This window comes from Cryptomeria japonica, chromosome 3 (genome assembly GCF_030272615.1).
Source record: "Cryptomeria japonica chromosome 3, Sugi_1.0, whole genome shotgun sequence".
Taxonomy (NCBI): domain Eukaryota; kingdom Viridiplantae; phylum Streptophyta; class Pinopsida; order Cupressales; family Cupressaceae; genus Cryptomeria; species Cryptomeria japonica.
Window position 1 is genome coordinate 847,901,147 of NC_081407.1, and position 17,637 is coordinate 847,918,783.

Genomic DNA, 17,637 nt, shown 5'->3' on the forward strand with positions numbered 1-17,637 from the left:
AGAGTGGATTTTGGTCGCCAAGAATGCAAATTTTGAAGCCAAATGAGAATTTCGCTCCTGACCCTTCCAAAGGGTCCAGAGCGAAATTCCTAAGATCCCTTATTTTCCTAGCAAAATCAAGTCAAACTTGGGTTTTTATAGCTTGCATGAGTGTGAGGATTGATGTTCTTGCCCTTTTGAAGTTGGTTGAGGTTGAAAGATGGAAGAATAGCCCTAAAACAAGAAATTCGCTCCTGACCCTTCCAAAGGGTCCAGAGTGAAATTCTAAAATCCATCTATTCCTCTCATATTTATGCCAAGCTAGGCCTAGACAAAGATGGTAGAGGTCCTTGAGATTGCCCTTGAATGGATTTTTGTCTCCAAAAATGATGATTTTGGGCTAGGGGAAGAAATTCGCTCCTGACCCTTCCAAAGGGTCCAAAGCGAAAATCTTAAAATCACCTATTTTCCTTGCAAGTCTAGTCAAACGTTAGGTTTTCATGGCTTGGATGGGTGCGAGGAGACATGTTCTTGCCTTTTCAAGTTAATTGATGTTGAAAAATGATGGAAATTAGCCCAAACCAAGGATTTCACTCCTAACCCTTCCAAAGGGTCCAGAGCGAAAATCCTAGGATCACCTACTTTCTTTGCAAGACAAGTTAAAATTTTGATTTCTATAGCCTAGACAGGAGTGAGGCAATGTGTCCTTAGTCTTGGAGGTGAATTGAAGTTGAAAGGATGGAGGAACATGCTCAAAACTTGAAAATCGCTCCTGACCCTTCCAAAGGGTCCAGAGCGAAAAACACTAAAACCATCCTTTTCTCCAAATTTTGTGCTAAGTCAGGCCTAGACTAGGATGAGAGAAGCTATTTGAAATGCCTTGAAAAGATGTTTGACCTTCAAAAATGTGAATTTTGAGCTAAAGTTGGAATTTCGCTCCTGACCCTTCCAAAGGGTCCAGGGCGAAATTCTTATAGGGTCTATTCCTGGAGAAAATCTTGGGCAAGTTTCATGTTAATATCATTTTGTTGATGATTTAAGTTGAAAATGCTATGTCGAAATGAATTTATCATGTGTCCTTAATCATCTTTTGGTTTGTTTTGGCAAATGAAAGAAGACCAGGCCAGGACAAGGACGATCTTCTCCAGCCCAGCATCAACAAGGACGACCTTCTCCAGCCCAGCCTCATCAAGGACGATCTTTTCCAGTCCAACATTTGAAGGAAAGACAAGGTGGCATCCCAATCATCACTCCTCCAGTCGGGTTGGTCCACCTCAGCGTGTCCAGGTTCAATGTACCTGACTCATCAAAGACGACACAAACTTCAATGTACCTACCCTGGTTCTCCATTGGTCGAATATTCCAGAGAAGACATGTGTCCAAATAATGCAATTATTTCATTGGCCAAAATTGAGTTTGTTGTAACAAACCCTAATTAGGGTTTTCATTGTAAAATCTCGACCGTTGATCTCAAGTTGATCTAAGCCATTGAATTGTATTGAGGGCACTATATAAGCCCTGGCTCCTCATTTGTAAAGGCTAATAGTTAGTCAGTGGTTAGCTAATAGAGAATAGTTAGTCAATAGTTGATAGTAGGTGAATAGTTAGCTAATAGTGAATAGTCAGTTGATAGAATAGCAATTAGAGTAGAATAGCAAGAGAAGGCAAAGATTGTTGCCAAGATGTTGTTGTAAAAGGCTTGTAAACTTCATTGAAGAAATGGTGAAATCTATGGGTCAATTCAACAATTTGCATGGTCTTTATACTTCTCAGATTTGATTTCATGTTATTAGATGAGTGGAAGAAATGTGTTTGATTGACGGTGAAATTTGTTTATCCATACTACTAGCAGTTTGTTGATTGCAGACTTGTCTTGTGTAGTCAACTGGAATCATTCAGCTTAAGCTTAACTTCAATTGTCGCTTCTTCACTGATATGCATCAACCTGATGGTGTCTATGCCTGTACCGATGATTTGAACATCATAAAGCTTTCCTTCGAAGATCGCACTAATCTTGTGGAGATGGTCATGGGATGTCAAAACAAGACTTAGTTAGAATTTCATCAAAGATCATTCATTGCTCCTACATTCTTAGCGTCAGAATTAGATCCTTTCCTTGCTCTCATCCCTTTTTCCCTTTTTCAAAAATCTAGGCTAGTGAAATCCTGTGTTCCAGCAATATTCAAAGCAAATCAGACGTTTAGGTCGTCAAGTGTAAGTCCCCTTGTGATTCCAGCAAAATCACATCATACCACAGAGAGCTTATCCATGAGTAGAGATCCTACATAACAGAACCTTGGAGTTACTCCGACTGATCCTTCAGCGAGATCTTCAGCAGTCGGGAACTTTGCTCAAGAGAGGATAAGATACCTCTGGGTATTTTATTCTGTGTTGGTTGTGTACAAAATACACGTCAACACCTTGTTGGGGTTGCTATCTACTTTGAGTTGTCCTAGGGACCATTCTTGTCTTACTATCTTAAGCATGTCCCCATCTTAGAATCGTGGGGTTTTTACAGGGGTTGTATCCTTGTAGATCAATGCTTTTGACCAAGCTCCGAATGCTTTAAAAAAAGGTCTTGACAAAGTGTTCCTACGTTTTCAAAAAACACCCACTTTATTAAAAAAAACACTTTTAAAACAAACTAAAGTGAAAATTGTAATTGTAATGTGCAAGGCCCCCAAAAAACTATAAACATGACAACCCACCCTCAATTGAAATCATCATCATCAATTTAGCATTTGCATTGAGCAAATGCAATGAACTTGAGGACATGAGAAAAATTGATTAGATCAAATAGGTTGTTGTTGATGCAAGAGATGTCCAAAAGTTTATTTGCAATCAACACACATCACAAGCACTATTTTGGGTCTTCTCCAAGAAGGGATTTCTCAAACTTGTTGAGACCAAATATGTATTGTACTTCATTCTCTTGAAGAGGGATTTGTTACAAGAGCTCTTGCAACTAATGGTCATGGTACCGGAATGAAATCAGTGAGATAAGTCCAAGCACATGGGAAGAGGTTGAATGAAGTGGTGAAGAGCAACACTTTTAGGTTGATGCAAAATGGATCATCTACATCATATCCTCTATTTTTCACAATGATCAAATATGAGGACTCTAACCCTCCAACCCTTGGTGAGGTGTGTGAGTGCATTGATAGCATTTTTATCCAAATGAAGATCATTGTGCAAAAGATGGACCCCACCTTGTAGTTCTATAATGAGCACCTATCATGAATGAAGGTAGGAAAAGCTCAACACTCCCTTGCATGTGGTTGCCCACACATTGAACATGAAGTGGTATGTGCAAAGGCCTAGTAGAATTGTTCCTGTGGCAAATAGTGGGGTGAAGAGAGGCTTCATAACGATAATTCTAAAGATGTACAATGCAAAAGATACCAACATCATTCGTCATGAGCTTTCAAATTCACCACACTCAAGGGCTATGTGAATGCAGCAAAGTTGGATAGGGAGATTATGACATAGCAAAACCCCAATGCTATGGGGTATTTGGATAGGCCTCAATCACAAATAACCACACTAGTTGTTCACCTCCTATCACAAGCTCAAAGTCCCTTTGTTGATGAGAAAAACTAGTCCACATAGAGCTTCATCTACTCTATCAAGAGGAACAAACTTAACGATAGGAGTGCGAAGAAGCTTGTGGTTGTACATAGTACCTTGCATCTCAAGGACCGCGAGACACCTATGTACAAGGAGAGTCCAATAGCACAGTGGGTGTAGACCCAAAGGAGCTAGCATAAACTGATGTTAATCAAGTTGCACAAACAAGGTTGGTTGTTGTCCATTTGGAGGAATGTTGGGTAGATGGGTCCAACAATTCTAGTAATGAGGAGTTTACCACAACATTTGGTGGATGATTATTAGATCATTGTGGCGTTGGCCCATTGTACTTGAAAGTTGAAAGTTGATGAAATCATGATTTTTAATAGAATAAGAAGTTGACAATTGAAATTCTCAATACATTGCTGGTTCAATTGTTTCATCGTGTTGACACTTGAACTTACATAAAAGACAAATTGCAATTTCTTTTACAAACTTTTATAACTAATTTTTCAAGTACTATATTATACTTGCATTGTCATCCCCCAGCTCTACCCAGATTTCTGAAAAAAATCCCTGCATCCCTTTGTCCTCAAGTACCATGGAACAAAAGTTAAAAGTGATAAAATTATTAAAAATGGCATATTTGCATGAAGATCCGTGTGGCGTCAAAAGATCCCACAAGAGGCACTGCCCCTCAACCCCACTGGGGGCTGCTGCCCCAAAACCCCCACACTGGTTTTAGAAAAGAAAACATAAACATTGTTTTGGAGTAAATTGGATGGAATTGCAGCATTTGTTTCCTTTATCTGTGATTAAACGACAAAATGGAGCCTGTACCCTATTTTACGAATTTTTTGGCATTTTTCAATTTCCTATTTCCCAATTTTTTCCTCAATAAATTCCAAATCATTGAATTAGAATCAAACTTTTGGTTTGTCAAGTCAATCTCATTCCTGAGAAATGCTTTACTATGGCTGCAGCAGCAAAAGGACCTATCTGAAACACGAGCAGAAAACACAGAATAGAGCTTGTGATAATAGACCAAGTGATATAGGTTCCTCCCTACCATTGTTTACAACTCCGTGTCATGAATTTCTTTTTGATGTCATGGATTTCATAATGCATGAATTTTGTCTACCACAAATACTTGACAATATTAATATGTTTAAGAACCTTGTTTCCTTCAGCTCAAAACCATTTTGTACTAATTTGTTCGATATATACAAGTGTATATGTGATCAAAGTAGCTTGTAATTGATTAGTTTTTATGTCTTTAAAGTTTATTTAAAGAATTTTCCATTGCAAACAACGTTATTCCTTACAAAATCAGAAAATCTCTATATTTCATGGTGTTTTTTAATTTACCAAGTTTATAACAAGTCCAAGTCTGGTAGCTGTGCTCTATGGTGATATTAGTATGTATACAAAATATAGAGCATAATCCAAACAACAGGCTTTAAACACATGCAAAATAACAGGTAGACAAGATTTTTAAGAACTCATAGACCACAGTACTGACGGTGAACTATACATGAGCATAGATATCACATGCTCAAGTAACAAAGCATAGCACAAGCCTTAGTTTTTGGCACCACTTACACAGCTTAGGAACAATGTGTATACAAGAATAAAATTTCAGTACGAATTCTGATATGTAACATTATGTGAGTGACACATAGTAACCATGTACAAAACTATTCAAACAGTGTACTGTACACTCAGTTGGGACTGCACCTTTCTGGTTCTACTTCAGTAAAAATAATACACAAAATCCGAAACCAGGACCAAATAGCAGGTAAATTAAAATACAACACACCCAGGGACATGGTAGCCAACGTAAGACATCCGAATCAAAGACAAATCTAGCACACACCACAATTTGCAAATACATAAGCACTTAGTTTGATATAAAACCCAGGAAACCATCAAATAGAGCCCAAAACCAGTTGCAATTATCATGTGCATTTACCCAGCCTTCAATTATTTTAGAGAATGGAAAAAACTTGTTTATCTAAACCTTGAAAACAATGGAACTTTTGAAAATGGCCCCGGGAAATAAACAGCAGTCCTAGGAATATACCCCACTTGAATACCGCTTCAATGTAAATGTGCGCTATGTCCGATGCCAATTTCCTTGAAATATATCTTGCACAAACCCATGCCTATAATTCTCAGACCTTGCCAATTACCTATTTTAAAAACAATGAAATAGGCGTGTTACCGCCCTAGTAATAAAGAAATAATTGGCAGAGTTTACCACACATAACAGCTTTTTCCCAAATACTTCAATGATTTTGCAGTATTATAAAGACTTTATGGCAATTTCTGAAAAACTAAATGCGAAAAGGTACACCGTGATTTCAAAAATGACAAGAAAGATGATTCACAGAAAAGTTAGGCTAACAAACCCTCATTCTAAACCATTCTCAGCGATAAATTATCCTTATGCAGATGTCGCTGCTGTATTAATGTTGCTCGGGCAAGATGAAGTAATAGCAGCTCACCGTTTAAACCTGGGGATAAATATTCAGAAGCACATGAACGTGTCATGGTCCGTCTATACAAAGAGAGTGAACATAATTTTGTAAAATTATATAATTGTTTTGTTCAATATAAAATTTAAACAAGTGCCACATAGTGGCGAGAACTTGACTTTGTTCATTTTTTAATTGAGTGTAATTGAAATCTTAAATAATTTGAGTTGTATATTAGACCGCTGAAGAGTGGCAAGAAATGAATATTCACATTGTTAGCAATAATCATTTACAATATAAGTGATTTTACATCAAATGCATTTGTTTCTATTTGTTGTGTTGTTTGGTATACAATTTTCACCATGCATAAGTCTTATTGCATTTGTACTTACTAGTCTAGCCATTCTTTGAGAGCTTGAATTGTCCTGAAAAACTATATTGGATGTAAGATACTTAGCAATATTATCAATGTTACAAATATGCATAAAAGATGTTTTAAAATATCGTTAGCTATTGTTTGTGACTTGTAATGGGGACCAAAGTTACTTGTATAAACTTTGAAGAGTTTCCTAAAAATGATGTTTTTCCAAAAAAAAAAAAATCCAATCATGAGCTAATATTTAGTATTTCATTTTGCTAAGACCTCTACTCTCCTTACGTTTTACAATAATAAATTGATTTATTATTAATTTTTATATTAATTTTGTTATCAAGTAAATTTTCAATATGAATTTTTTATTTAATATTATAAATATATGATAAATTATATATATTAAAAAAATAAAATATAATTCCTAATAGATCATAGTTCAAGATTAATTGTCATGACTTTTTAGTTTTTATGTATATTAATAAAATAAAATAAATTTTATATGATAATATTTTTATAAAAAATATCAATAAAACCTTTATATGGCCTTGCCTTTATAAGCAGGCTCATCTTACATTGTATGTAATTTTTAATGGTCCAATTGATAGTATTTGCATCTTGATTAGAATACAGTTTATACTTATCAATATCTTGTATCTCTTGTGTTATTCATTGTGCTCTAGATCTTGGCTATATTTGACAAATTCTTATATGGTATCAGAGCCATTGGAGCTTCATTGAGTAGTCTATTTGGAGACATTTTGGAGCATTCATATTTTGGAATTGGGGAGCTGCACGTTTTGGGGGGGCATACTATGGAGATTTCAACCTCACTGTTGCGTCTGAAAGGCTGTTTCCATGAATTTTAAGTATAAATTTGCCTATATTTGGTGAAAATCAATTTTTGTGCCTTGGGGGAAAATTTACCCAATTTGGGTGTGTACGATATGATTTATTTATTTTTTAATTATTGTTTTTTTCTGTGAAATATATTTTTCAATTTCAGTTTTTTTTATTTTTATTTTTATAGGTAATAGGCCAAGGGCCAAAAGAATTTTATTAATATAAAATATTTTACATCTCGGTTCAGTGTGAGCACTGGTAGGAAAGAACCGAGGCAAGAAAACCTCCAGTCTAGCCCAAAGAAGATTGACTTCCTAGAAAAATATACAGAATCCTTTGATGGTATTTCTACCTTACATTGCTTGGTAATTTTGCCGTTAAAATAAAAATCTTAAAAAATTATACAAATGTTGTGGAATTTTGAAAGTTTTGGAAGCATTGTTTTTGTTTTCTGATTTTGATCCTGGGGTGTGGCTTAAAAGAATCGATCATTGCTTCATGGTATCCTTGCCCTGCAAAACAGACCTACCACCCCAAAAACACAAAACCATGCACTCGAAAATCTGCCATACATCTTAAATTAACATGTCAGCATATGTTAGTCTGAGATTAAGCAACACTTTGGTGAATAAAGGAAATTGGACCGCCCTAGTATAGTGGATGATATAGTGATAATCAGAAAATGCTCCAATTAGGCATTTTAATTTGAGGATTTATCTCAGGAAAAATTTTAGGAGAATTATAAAATTTAGAATATGATTCATAGACCACTCGTCCACAAAATGACGAATACAGAGCATATAACTACATATGAATATAATCCTTGTATTTCATCTATCATAGGTTACCCCATCTATACAATTCTTAGTTTTAAACCAACGAAATGTCATTCCTACATTTAACAGCAGTTCGACTATTAAGAAAACATTAGTACGGCCTGGAAACCATAGTTGTCTATACTGCCTAATCAAAATTGAAATTGAAGCAGACACAGCCAAAAAATAAGACCCGAATGAAGCATGTTTTGCCCATATTAATCAATGGACCCCAACAAACTGAAAAACCCATACTAAGTCTAGATAATAGAGACTAATAGATTGAAAAGACCTTTGAAACAACTATACTATAACCTAGACCACACTGAAGTAAAGAGTAATATAGCATAATAACAACCTACAGGGTGGTAGAATCTAAATGTCACAAGATCGAGCAAAATTTTGGGTCCTCAAGAGGACAAAGCGGCGAGAGTTATTCCTCTTGTCCTTGGGAGTTTGGGACTACAGGCCCCCCATCCAACTCAATACCCTGCAGTTTCAGGTAATCCTCAAACCAGGAGTCCTTGCTTGGAGTGCAAAGGTGAAAAAGGCAGAAGAGGAACTCAATGTTGGCAAATGCACACTCCAATGAGAAATTGTAGGTGATTGAAGGTATTGTCATTTATGGCAACCTTACAATCATGTGATACCGGCAGGCAGACACAGGCACCGACACCAGCATACAGATCACTGACACCAAAAGAAAGATTACCAGCACCCTGACCGACAAGAATTTTGTATAAATATATTTTGTAATTTATTGTAAAATCTTTTGTAAGCCGACTTAGCGGATTGTAATATGACTCATATATGTATGAGATCATTGTAGATCATTTAAGTGATAGAGAGATGGAAGGATTAATGCAGACCTAATATGCGAATTATAAGGTAGATATTGGATAAAGGTTTATGTATGTAGCAGAGCTTAAACTGGTACCGAATCTAGCATAGTAGATGTTGATCTGAAGCAGTACAAGACATTGGATTTGTATAATCCATTAGTAAGTCAATGTGTGACTTATTTGTAATTGAGCAGTGAGCTCTAGGCACTTGGCCTTCTTGCATGTGCAGGCCCCTATTGTAAGCAGTAATATTCTCTTATTGGCCAGTAAGTGAATATTGTGGGTCACAAATCCCACCGAGGTTTTTCCTACATCGGGTTTCCTCATTAAAATATTGTGTTATGTTGTGTTTCTTATGTTGTGGTTATTATTCTTCTTTACTGCATTATTTTTGGTTTACCGGTACATAGTTTTGATACACTTTTCATGTTATAAGTTAAGAAAATTATTATACCGGTCAAATACTGATTCACCCCCCCCCCCCCCCCTCTCAGTATCTTTGGGAATCCTAACACTCAAGGCTCCTACGAATTTTTTCAGTTCTAGCATTGAAGGCGGTTGGGTCTTCAATAACCAGAATATGCTTCCTAGGCACCGGGTTGTTATCAATGATCAAGATGTCATAATGCCTAGGCCTTGGGATGGTCAGTTCATCACTAATATTGGCAAGAACCCTCTCCATCTCCCCCATAATGGATGCTTTGAAGACTTCCTTGCATAGGGCAGTCGTAACCTCTCTGTCTTTCTCAAAATACATTGTCACAGCTAGGAACATGGCCGCTATATCCTGGTTGGCCCTAGTGCGGTCCTCGTTAATGAGATATTCTTGCCCTAGAACTCTTTCGACTGCGTAAATCACCACCTCATGAGGGAAATGGATAATCCTTCTCAACCTATCCTTCGTGATCTCCCCACAAAAGGCCATCTGTCTTTTAAAACTTTTCAATCTAATCAGGTATCCATGGATGGAATTCACTTCTGATAAGCCTGAGAAAATTGAAATGGCCGGTCTGTGAACTCTTATTTAATAAGGGGAGAATCGATGCATTTGTAATAACGAGGGCTGGGAGTAATGATATTGTGACACTTAGATCATTTTCTTAAGATTTTGGGTGATATGCCAATGCAATTAAGATTTGAAATTATTGTTATGACAGAGCTTTATTGTTGATCACAGAGTCTTGTAATCATTAAAGATCAAGGTAGTAACTGCATACTGGTACTTATGCCCACCAATAGCTTAAGTGTATGATTTATGTGTTAGACACACTCGAAGAAAGGGGAGAGGAACACATAGTTAAAAACATCCCTCTAAATAAGGCTGAATCTTAGGATAAGGCTAACTTTAAGAGTTGATGAGGATGATGATCCAAACCCCCTCTCAGTTTAAAAAAGGTTAATAAGACTAAAGGTTATAATTCTGGATAAAATTTGAATTTGAAGGATACATCAGGGGATAATGATAAGTTTAGGGATGGTGGCCTAGCATAATGTTGATGAAGGAGTAGCCATCTGCACCTTTATTTGCTAGTTGATCCGCTCTAGAGTTGTCTTCTCTATAAATATGGTTAAAGGTGATTTCATAAAAGGATCGAATATCAATCATGATGTTTGAAAGGGTAGCATTGAGTTTCCAATTAGGCATATTTCCTTTTCTGAGGGCATTAATAATGATAGTCAAGTCCCCTTCTATGTTGATCTTTCCTATTTTTCATGATTTTGCATAATTTTATACCTTCATGTAGGGCTCTTAGTTCAACTTCATTGTTGGATCTTATACCCGTTGGTGAGGCTAGGGCTGCAATTTCCTCCCCATTCGAATTGTGTATACAACATCCAATTCCCGCAATACCAGGATTTCTTCTAGAAGCCCCATCAAAGTTGAGCTTAATCCGGCCATCTTTAGGGGGGGTCCACTTGCACTCTTTACGTTTTTGTTGGTTGATGGATGGCCCATCTCCAACATATGGGGGAATTTTCAGACCAATCCATTTTAGTCTCATTTTCCCATCCCATTCAGTCATTTCCAAATTTGTATGACCCTTCATAGAGTGACAGTTGACTAATTCAATTATGGTTGCCTCAACCTTATTTGTTAGTTGAGGCCAGTCCATCTTGCAATCTTTAAAGATCCTCCTGTTCCTTTCTTTCCAAATCTCCCAAATCATTAATGAGGGATCTATAACCCATAAACCCTCATGTATATAGCTTTTGTTTTTTATTGGCCATGCTTGGAACGTGGCTAGGAATGAATCAGGGATGGGGGCGTACCAATTCATCTGCTTGTTAAGCCAACCCCAACAATTGTGGGAGTAATCACAGGTCAGCAATAGATGGTTGGTGGTTTCCTCCATCTTCTCATAGAGTGGGCATCTACTTGGTCCCTCGAAACCCATTCTTCTGAATGTGGAAGCTGTCAGGATTTTGTCCTGTAGTGCCAGCCAAGCAAATAACCCAGCTTTGGGAAGACATCTTTTATCCCAGCATAGTTTTAGTGGGATGTATGTATCTTTGATTTGACCTTTTCTAATGAGTTCATTGTAGCCTTCTTTTGTGCTATGTTTACCGTTCTTAGATCCATCCCATGCTAATCCATCCTCCTTTTGACTAAAGGAGATTTTTCTTGAAGCCAATGTCACTTCCAGTTATTTTAACTCATTAGTTGGGAGATCTAAGTTTCCTAAGGATTTCCACTTCCAGCTTTTAATGCCATCGACGGATATTTCCTCTATAGCTTTTAATGCCATCGACGGATATTTCCTCTATATAGTCTGAAACCTTATCTCCCCACTGTCTCTCTAGGATTGTTTTGGCAGTATCGAATTTATGTTCTCTATTGATTGTAGGGTAGCCTCCCCAAGAATCCATCCAAAATAATTCTTTCTCTCCATCCCTAGATTCCATGTAAGCTTATTTGATATGATTTCCTTACAGTCCATCATGAAATTTCAAATTCTTGAACCCTTTGGGGAGGAAGAAATTCTAAAGATGCTGATTGGATTAGAATTTTGGAGGTATTTGTTATAAAGAAATTTAGCCCACTTTAAATGGGAGTTATTATACATTCTCCAAACCAACTTTGCCCCTAGGGCTTTGCTCTAGAGAATTATGTCTTTTAACCCCAACCCCCCTTTTTCTTTTGGTTTACAAATTTTATCCCATGCCACCAGGGGCATTATGAATTTTTCATTGGCACCTTGCTAAAAGAAGGTCCTTAGGTGTTTGTTCAGTTCATTCTTTTTTTATATAGGTAGGTCAATACAGGAGAGTTGGTATATGGGCATGGCAGATAGAACTGATTTTATCATATTGCCTTGCCAGCTGAGGAAAACTGCCTTCCTTTCCAAGTATCTATTATTTTTATAATTTTTGTTAGAATTTGGTCTCATAAATTCGAGGATCTACATCCCTCATCCAAGGGTATACCTAGGTATTTGCAGGGTAGATTACCTTTATTGAAATTGAGGATGTTGCATATATTATTTGCTAGTTTTTCTTCTGTGTTGAAGAAGAATATATTTGACTTTAGGGTATTGATTTCTTGGCCAAAAGCCAATGAGTAAGTGTTTAGAATTTGTTTGATAGACTTGGCTTCTAGCATGTCACTATGTCCAAAGAGCATAGTTTCATCTACAAATTGTTGGTGCATGGTGGCTTCAAGTCCACTGGTAATTTTGATGCCCTGGATAGACGACTGCTCCCTGGCCCTATTGAACAGTCTACCCAGAGATTCAGCCATTAAAATGAAGAGAAAGGGAGATATAGGGTCCCCTTGCCTGAGCCCTCTAGAGATATCAAAAAATCCCACAGGAATTGACATTCTAGGTGTGGAAATACATTCGTAAATAAGGTTGATCCATTGTTTTGCAAAGCCAAAGGCTTCTAGGCATTTGCATAAGAAATGCCAATCTACCTTGTCGTAGACTTTTTTGATGTCTAACTTAATAAGCATACGTGATTCTTTATTAGTTTGTACTGAGTGTATTGCTTCTTGGGAAATGATAATTCCATCATAGATTGAGCGGCCTGGCACGAATCCAGTTTGTTCCTCATTGATCAGCCTAGGAAGTAACTTATTCTTTTTTGCTTGGTACTATTGTGGAAGAATTTGGTATTTTTATCCCCTGATTCTAGCTAGTGTTCCCTTGACTTTTGTTTCTAGAAAATTTCTTCTCTGGCCAAAATTTCTCCAGATTTTGTTAGTAGGGATCTTTCTTTAAGGTAGAGGTAATTGTCCATACCCTTCCTAATAACCTCTTTGTTTATTTCTTTTAAAGCTTCTTCTATTTCAATTTTTTTGTTGAAGATATTTCCAAAATGGTTCTTATTCCAAGCTATTAAATTTTGTTTTATTATTTTTAATTTGGTAAATATCTTGAAGGATTTGGAACCTGTTGCTTCGGATTCCTTCCACCAGTTTTCTATTAACTATAAGACTTTTTCATCTCTTAGCCACATTAGCTCAAATCTAAATGGGCTCCGGGTAGTAGGGATGACTTCTAAGATGTTGAGTTGGACTGGGAAGTGGTCTGATCCAGATAATGGCAGGATATTTGCTTCAAAGGTGTTCGAAATGTTGGCCAAATTTCCCCATAAGAAAAATCTGTCCAATTTTTTTGCAATATCGCAGAATCCTTTTCTCCTATTATTCCAAGTAAAAGAGTTCATCTCAGTTTTGACTTCCATTAGATTTCTATTTATAATCCATTCTCTAAAATCTATGGTGGCCTGGGAAACTTTATTCAAACCCCCCCATTTCTCCAAAGGATCCGCTGTGGCATTGAAGTCCCCTCCTATAATACACAATTGATCTGGTACCGAAGTAAGGAATTGCTCGATTTCAGCCCAGGTTTTCTTTTTATCCTTGTTCTGAATGGGCCCATACACATTTATCAAGAGGAATTTTAAATTACTCTTGTTACTATTAACCCTTCCACACATCCAGTTGGGAGACTTATATATTAATTCAAGGGAGACTGCCCTAGGGTCCCATATTACTGCTAATCCTCCAGAAGCCCCCACCGCTGGGAGCCCCACTACTTCTCTTATCCCTAATTTTTTGTTAAATGCTTCTAAATCATCCTTATTTAGTTTTGATTCTTGTACTAAAATTAATTCTGGGCTAAATTTTGTTATGCAGCATTTAATGATTCGTTGCTTGTTAGGGGCGTTCAGGCCCCTAACATTCCACATAAAGAGCCTCATTTCTCCTTGGGAAGGACCTTCCCCTTCCCTACATAAAAGGATTAGTCAATTTAGTTTGGCCTTCTACCTTACCTGCCTCGTTGAGAAGCTTCGATATGGGCTTCCTACCCCTCCTTTTAATTTCTTTGGCGCAATCTGGGGATCCAATATCTTCTATGGTTTTGGCTAATCCTAGGTTGCCATTGTCTAATTCCTTTTATGTTTCCATGATATCAATAACCTTTTGAACTACATCCACCATAATATCTTTCTTCAAGAGCCCTGACATAAGAAGCCTTTTTTGATAAGCTAGTTCATCATCATCAGCAACTTCTACTATGAAAGTATCCATCAGATAGTTAACTGTTTCATTGCCCACATATTCTAGGATGATCTTATTTTCTTCTTCAATTCTCTTTAAATGTTCCTCCTCAGTTTCCTTGGTTTCCATACTTAGGGGGTCTTTAAGTTGTGATTCTGGAAAAGCTTTATCGCTCATAACAGAAGGCTGGCAATCCTTGCCATCTACCTGGCCGATATCCCCTCCATTAATTGTCATTTATGATTTCTCCCTGGGAGATCCCTCTATTCACCATTCCAAGAGGGTAAGCTCTTCGATGAGAGGAACATGGGTGTCTATGTCCATAAGTGAGGGTGTCTCAAATATGCCACCATCTCCGCAGGCAATTTCCCCTTCCTCTAATTCTTGAATCAGGGTATCCTTTTCTATCCTACCCATTGTATTCTTCCCGAGGTCCGATTTATCTATGATAGCCTCCTTAATAGTATTTATGGTGAAGCCTCCTCCTTCAAGATTGAGAGTTAAGACAATCTTATCCTTAGGGGGTAAAGGTGGACTCTTTTTTACCAGTTTAGGGTTGGGAAGGGTGAGATCTGGAAAGATAACTTCCTTTGAATCCACTCTACCCTTAAATAATTCTGATTTAATCCAATACAAAGAGTGATTTGTTAGAATTTTAATAGGCTCAATATTGATAGTTTTGATTGGCATTTTAACCATGATCCTGATGGTTGCAGAATCTCTGAAATTTTCTTCTAATCCTTCAAAACCCCCAAGTGAGTCACCTATTCTAACAAGGCAATGTTCGTTAATAAGCTCTACTGGGAGGTTAGGTAGCTCTACCCACCTTGGAACAGAATGTTCTTCGAAAATCTTAGGGGAAAAAATTGGTTGCCATTTAAAGAAGGAGAAACAATATCCTTTAAAGAATCTAGGTTGAAAATTTAGTATTTTATCCCTTAATTATGATGAATTTCAATGAATAAACATATAATTGTCTTCTAGGGTTGTGATACTTACCTGCCCTTTGGTTGCAGAGATCAACCACTGGATAATTTCTTGGGTGGAAGCATCGTATCCGCACCATTTGCCAAAAAGACCCTATCTTTTGTAATCCTCCCAGATATCGTTTGTATACTGATTACTTATGATAATTATATTCTGACTTGAGCTAATATGAGAATTGGCTTTCTTCTCGATATTATGATTTTGAGTCTTGCTTGCTAAGTTAATAGCATGAGGAAGGGCCATTGGTGGCTTTGGCAAATACTCCACGTGAATCCTTTTTTTTCCTAGTTTTACCCTATTTGCTCCTATGGCAATAGAATTTGCAGCATATCGTGTTAGTCCTTGTGGTGGCCACCAATTGTCCTTCCTCATCGGATGATCCATGTAGTTTTCCAGTGCCGATCTAGGGTTCCTTTGTTTCCCCGACCATTCAGTATCTACTACGGCGGATGCAGAGATATCTTTATTTATAGTAAATTTAGATTTATTTTGGTTGATTGGGGGGGCCCTTGGAACCCTAGCCGCATCCTTGCAGGTTTGATTCGGAGTAATCGGGATCAAATTTGCTCCCGTAACGCAGGATTGCATAGATGATAGAGCTCCAAATTTGTTCACTGATCCCACCTTGTTCTTGTGGGCATTCTGTAAAAATGAATTAGCTTGCCATGGGGATTTCCTCTTTGTCCCATGGTTTCTTTTTGGGCGAAGGATGGACTTCGCAGCTGGATGTGAATTCCAAATCGCTAGTTTCTATTTACCACTATTCATGGTTTGGGCAAACTTTTGCAGAGCCATTTTAAGATTTTCCCTATTTTTAATTTCAATTTTTTTTTAAATATCTCGCAATTTATTTTTTGAATGTAAAAGTTTAATTTTCAAATAAAAAAATCAAAAAAATAATATATTTGGGGGGGTTTCTTTAACCCTGACCCTCGTACTGTACAACGCCTACGTTATTGCAGGCTCAACATCTCGTACCTCCATCATGCTCCTAATTCTCTGACTTCTGTTTCAGCCGCTGCCACTTGGCAACCGCTTTCTTGTCATCTTTTGCCACCTACACACTCTATCGGTGACCTGTATACTATTTGAGGCGTCGTGCTTCACCACCCTTCCTTGCCACAATTTTGTGCTCGATTGTTCAACCCCCACCGAACTCGGCATCTCAACCACCCATGCAACATCCACCATCTCTCTGTAGACATCGCCACCTCAACGTGGACGTTGCCACGCAGCGGTCAACAATTTGTCCATGTGGCCTCTATATTTACCCTGCAGGTACCACGTGGCAAGCTTTAGTTGGATAGAATTATGCACATTCAACACCTAATCACTTCCCCATTCAGCATACGATCAGTTCACATGTCAATGCCACATCATCACCGTACAACCACATGTCGATTATGAATAGTGCTACATCAGATTTTTTGAACAGGTGACATCATCATTCCGCACAACGCTCTAGGGGTATGAAAGTCTAGTGACAGTCATAAAGCCATCAATTTTAGACTCACAAAATGATTACATCAATCTGCATTAGTAGTTTTTGAAAAAAAAAAATAGCCCCTCTCCAATGAGCTTTTTGGTTTTAGAGGCAAACTTTGGAGGCCCATAACTTGCTTGTTTTAGCTCCTTTTTTAGTGCAATTTTTTTTATTTGGGCTAATTTTTTGTGCTCTCTGCAGTGGTGGTGGCATTTTCTAATTTTGGTGGATATATTTTTTTTAACTTTTCAATTTTTCACAATTGTAACTATCCAATCCTCAATTTTGCAACTTCAAAGGCTTCGTTCGGGCTCATACGACCTCCATTTTAGGTGTCATTTTTTTTAAAGTGCATAATTTTTCATCTACATTCACGTGATGTTATAAGATATTCACTATTTTGAGTAGAAAGTGTACTTTCAGTATTTGATCATTTTTGGCCTATTTGGTACTTGTAATTTGCTTGGATCTCAGTCTAGATCACTTGCAATATTTTTTTGAGTCTCTTATAGCCTATTTGAGGCAGTTGTAAAGTTGAAATCAGAAGTCCACTTTGCCATTTTTTGCAAGTGGCTCATTGTCATTTTGTGGTGGGGGGGGGTGTTCTTTAATTAAGTGAATTTGGGGGGTTGTCTTGTGTGATTGTGCCTCTCTTTTTATTACTGCTCTTTCATTTTTTTCCTATGGGTTCTCCTAAATTTCTACTTTTAACTCCACATAATTATGCTTCATGGAAAATTGATGTATGGAGTAAGCTAATGGAAAAGG

General features: G+C 37.3%; 1 protein-coding gene across 3 annotated transcripts in view; it reads right to left on the bottom strand.

Moving 5' to 3' along the window:
• LOC131033641 (pentatricopeptide repeat-containing protein At3g53170) overlaps positions 1 to 6,202 on the bottom strand; it is a 73,067-nt gene extending 66,865 nt beyond the window's left edge. The window contains exons 1-2 of one of the 3 annotated variants that reach the window (XM_057964901.2): positions 5,958 to 6,202; positions 5,630 to 5,738 (exon numbers count right to left, since the gene is read on the bottom strand). The gene's annotated coding sequence lies outside the window, so the exon portion shown is untranslated. Of the gene's footprint in view, positions 1 to 5,566; positions 5,739 to 5,957 lie in introns of all 3 variants that reach the window. The other 2 variants (XM_057964902.2, XM_057964904.2) reach the window with 2 other exon arrangements.
• Between the last annotated feature and the right edge of the window lie 11,435 nt (positions 6,203 to 17,637).